This window comes from Sesamum indicum, linkage group LG6 (genome assembly GCF_026168435.1).
Source record: "Sesamum indicum cultivar Baizhima isolate 11 linkage group LG6, ASM2616843v1, whole genome shotgun sequence".
Classification (NCBI taxonomy): domain Eukaryota; kingdom Viridiplantae; phylum Streptophyta; class Magnoliopsida; order Lamiales; family Pedaliaceae; genus Sesamum; species Sesamum indicum.
This window is the reverse complement of record NC_142662.1, coordinates 177,782-182,721: the sequence shown is the minus strand read 5'-3', so window position 1 is coordinate 182,721 and position 4,940 is coordinate 177,782. Positions and strand designations below refer to the sequence as shown.

The following is a 4,940-nucleotide window of genomic DNA, read 5'->3' as shown; positions in this document are numbered from 1 at the left end:
TGCAAGGAAGAGCAGAATTCTGTACCAAGGTCACATAGAGAAAAGAGGGGTGCCATCTTGGACAGATCTCACCCTAGCAGTTCTTGAGAGATTTGAAGATTTAGATTATGAAAGAGTGGTGTCAGAATTCAACATGTTGCATCAAGAAACCACAGTTAATGCTTACTTGGAGAAATTTGAAGAACTGGAAGCTCACATGCTCATTTTTAACAAAAATCTGGATGAGGCTTTCTTCATGATGAAGTTTATAAGTGGGTTGAAAGAAGAAATAAAAGGATATGTTTCTACTACGAAACCAACCACTTTGAACCAAGCTATAGTGTTGGCTAGAAAAGAAGAGAATATGGTGAATGCTATTCTCAAGAAAACTTCACAGTTTCAGAGAGGTAACCCCAACAGAGCCTCTTTCAAGCCACAAAATAAGAACCAACAGTATAAGCCATCCTTTAAATCATTTCTCACAGAAGCAGAGGGTAACCTCATAAAGGAAAAAAAAAAACCTTTGCTGCAAGTGTGATGAGCCATACACCTAGTCATAGGTGCAAAATCAGACATATCTACATGTTGATAAGTGAGAAGGAAGCTAAAGCTTATGAAGAAGGAGAGGGAATTCCAGATGAACTTGCAGAGGAAGAAGAGGGGGATGTTACAGCTTTTTTCCATGCTATAAATAGAGGCATTAGCAACAGTACTATGAGAATTAATGGAAAAGTGAATGGCAAGGAAATCCATACTTAATTGACAATGGCAATACTCATTGCTTTGTTGATGAGAAAGTGGCACAGGTGCTATGGTGCAAGCTTGAACCTACAACCCCTATGAAAGTGAGAATTGCAGATGGAGGAAGAGTGTTGAGCAAGTTCTTCTATCCAAACTTTTGCTGGGAGGTGCAGGACCATGAGTTCTCACATTCTGTGTGAACTTTGAAGCTTGGAGGCTATGACTGCATTTTGGGATGCGACTGGCTAAGTGCAAACAACCCTGTGGAATTGGACTTCCACCTGTTGTACATCACCATCAATCAAGCAGGAAAAAAGATAACCTCGAAGGCTTTGACTGAAAAAGCGAATTTAAAAACCCTTTCAATCTATTCCCTAAACAGATTGCTGAGCAAGGGGAGTTGTGGAGAAAAGGGTAAGCTCTACACAATAGAAGGAGACATATCACAAGATGAGAGTGACCCAAGACTCCTTGAGCTACAGTAGCTCAAGGATGTTTTCCAAGAGCAATGTACCTTACCACCTGAGAAAATTATTAAGCACAGTATTGAGCTCCTACCAAAGGCTATTCCCAAGAAGTAACACCCCTATAGATATGCACATGGGCAGAAAACTGAAATTGAGAACATAGTGAAGGAGATGTTAAAGAGTGGGATTATCAAGGTTAGCCAGAGCTCTTTTGCTTCACCTATTATGTTGGTCAAGACGAAGGATGCAGGATGGAGAATGTGTGTGGATTACAGGTATCTAAACAAGCTTACTATATTAAACACAACTTCCCTATACCTTTCATTGATGAACTGTTAGATGAATTGCATGGAGCTAGGATATTTCTCAAAAATAGATTTGAGATCAGGTCATTTTCAAATTACAATGAAGGAAGAAGACATACCAAAAACCAATTTTATCACCCATAGTGGCCATTATGAATTTTTGGTCATGTCCTTTGGGTTATGTAATGCCCTTTCCACCTTTCAATCTCTCATGAATCATGTTTTTGAACCATACCTTATAAAGTTTGTGCTAGTATTGTTTATGACATTCTGGTGTATAGCAAGGAGCATATGGTGCATCTAAGAAAAGTACTGGAGTTGTTAAGGAAACATAAGCTCTATGCAAAACAAAGCAACTGTTCCTTTGCACAATCACAAGTGGACTATCTTGGGCATGTGATTTCTGTAGGTGTGTCAACAGACCCTGAAAAAGCGGAGTGTATGAGGAGTTGGCTAGTACCCCCTTCAGTGAAAGCTCTAAGAGGGTTTTTGGGATTAACAGGCTACTATAGAAAATTCATAAAAGGTTACGGTATTATAAGCAATCCCCTGACCTCTTTACTTAAAAAGGATGTTTTTTCTTGGAATTCTGAAGCAGAATTGGCCTTCAACAAACTGAAGCAAATGATGTCCAGTGCTCTAGTATTGGCTCTACCAGACTTCTCTAAACCTTCATTGTTGAGACTGATGCATGTGGAGTGGGTATAGGTGCAGTTTTGATGCAGTGTGGTAGGCCTATAGCATACTTAAGCAAAGTACTAGCACCAAAAGACTTGGGTTATCAACTTATGAAAAGGAATTCTTAACTCTTGCTAGCAGTTACTAAGTGGAAACATTATTTGCAAGGGAATGACTTCATCACTAGAATTGATCAAAAGAGCTTAAAGCACATATTGATCAAAGGATTGATTCTGTCCTCCAAAAAAAATGGGTGACTAAGTTATTAGGATTGAACTATGAAGTTCAATACTTTTATGATAACAGGGCTATTGATGCCTTGTCAAGGTTGGAGCATCACAGAATTGAACCACAACTCAATTCCATTACCACACAAGTTCCCTTGTGGATGCACGAGATACACGATAGTTATGAAGGGATCACCCTCTTCCAGACTATTATTCAAGCCAAAAATATTGATACAACCTCTTATCCTGACTACTGCTATGATGCAGGACTGTTGAAGAAAGGAAATAGGACATGTGTGGGGAGCCATGGAGGCATTAGGGATAAAGTCATCAAATCTATGCATGACTCAGCCCTTGGTGGGCATTCTGGGATAAATGGCACTTACCAAAGGATAAAGCCTCGTTTTATTGGCCAACTCTAAAGGAGGATGTGCAATCTTGGGTGAGAACTTGTGAAATCTGTCAGAGATCAAAGCATGACAACAACCCCTACCCTGGACTGCTGCAGCCTTTGCCCATACCTGACCAAGCATGGTCTTGTATCTCCATGGACTTTATTGAGGGGCTTCCTAATTTAGAGGGTAAGGACTCTATCCTAGTGATTATGAACAGACTAACCAAATACTCACACTTTTTGGGGCTAAAACATCCTTACACAACCACCATTATTGCTAAAGTATTCTTTGACCACATATGTAAACTCCATGGACTACCAGTTACTATTGTCACAGATAGAGACAAGGTGTTCACAAGCAAGTTTTGAAAGGAGCTCTTTTCATTATCAGGGGTATCCTTAAACATGTCATCAGCATATCATTCCTAAAGCGATGGACAAACAGAAAGAGTAAACTAATGCCTAGAAAATCATTTAAGATGTATGTGTCACCAAAAGCCCAAGAAGTGGGCTCAATGGTTAATTTTGGCAGAGTTTTGGTTCAACACAAACTTTCGCATTGGTTTGAAGGCTACTGGAATGTTGAAGGATAATTTACATCAAGCCCGGCAAAGAATGAAGTTATATGCAGATAAAAGAAGATCAGAGAGAGAATTCGAAGTGGGGGATGAGGTATTCCTTAAACTACAACCTTACAGGCAAACCTCTGTTGCCTTGAGAAGAAAATTAAAACTATCAACCAAGTATTTTGGCCCCGACAAAGTGATAGAAAGAATTGGAAGGTGGCTTACAGACTTTCATTACCTCCCGGAACAAAGATTCACCCAGTCTTCCATGTATCTCTGTTGAAGAAAAAGATTATGGCCAAGCACTTCCCCTCTGTTAGCTTACTTGAGTATGAAGATGAGATTTACAAATTGTATCCTGTGGCAATTTTAGCTCAGAGGTTATTCAAGAGAAACAATTCAGTGGTTACCCAAGTTCTCATTCAATGGTCCATGCCTCACCTGAAGAAGCTACTCGGGAGGATTACAGTGAAATGGCCTCAAAGTTTCTTGGGTTTGATCCATGGGGACAAAGTTCAAGAAAAGGAGAAGGAAATGTCGCGTACGCTAGGTCAAGCATGACTCCTGCAGAGAAAAACGCAATTTCTGAAGACGAAGGAATTAGGGGAAAATTAAAAATCAGGGCAGCGAGCAACGTCGTTTCTGGAGTTCTAGGGCGTGCGAAGATTGGGGCTCAATTTAGGGATTCGAAGGCTGAATTGAGCTACCAAAGCCCACGTGGCAGATGAAGACTGGAGGAACCTAAACCACCTCAGGCGCTGTCGTTTTGAGGACATTCTGCAACAAACTTGAGCTGAAGAATGACAAAGGCAGCACTGCATCTGCCATTTCTTTAATGCTTTTTGGCTTATGACATTGTAGTACTTTGTGTAATTCTCCATGTAATGGATGGCTGAACCTATGGAATTCATTATGGAAGATTTGAATTAAGTCATGTTTCTCTCATCTCCAGTTCTTTCCTCTGCTTCCCAGCCCCCATTTCTGTTCTTATTTCTGCAATTTCAAGCCTGTCATAACACCATACTCCTTTTCAAGTCCAACTGTTTTAGGTTGTCTTTCCCTCCCCATCTTTCCATGCCCAATGCTTAATTCTGACCTGCCTTTCCACTGCCATCGCTAGCCATTCCCCATCATCAATGTGAAATTTTGCCATAGCTACTCAACTTATCATGTCAAGAATTCTAGTATCTTTGCATACAGCAACATAGTTACATTTTATCAATTCCTAAGTCTGCATTATTTATAGAATAGAAAACTTAGCATCCAAGGAATTACTCCATTGTTGTCTACCAACTCCATTAATTTAATTTGGTAGTGTCAGAATATTTCACCATCAGAGTTTGCTACGAGTTAATTCAGTTAAACTGTTGACAAAGCAGCTGTTTGTGAGCATAGACTTGATGTAAAACACTTAACAGAGGGAAGAGCTTTGAACTCATTTGCTGGCAGTAAATATTGAAGTGAGACAGCAGCCTGGGGTTGGACAGCGATACACCCAAAACATTGGCATACAGGGCAGAAATCTTGTTCCATGAAACGAAATAATTGAAGAGGCATGATGTTTAACTTAAAACTGCTACAAC

The 4,940-nt window shown here is 40.0% G+C and overlaps 1 long non-coding RNA gene across 1 annotated transcript; it reads right to left on the bottom strand.

Moving 5' to 3' along the window:
• Window positions 1-3,402: 3,402 nt before the first annotated feature.
• LOC148787619 (uncharacterized) lies at window positions 3,403-4,066 on the bottom strand. The gene is made up of 2 exons (XR_016065963.1): window positions 3,799-4,066; window positions 3,403-3,715 (listed from the first exon to the last, which is right to left on the bottom strand). It is a non-coding gene; the product is annotated as an uncharacterized LOC148787619 (long non-coding RNA).
• Window positions 4,067-4,940: the final 874 nt, after the last annotated feature.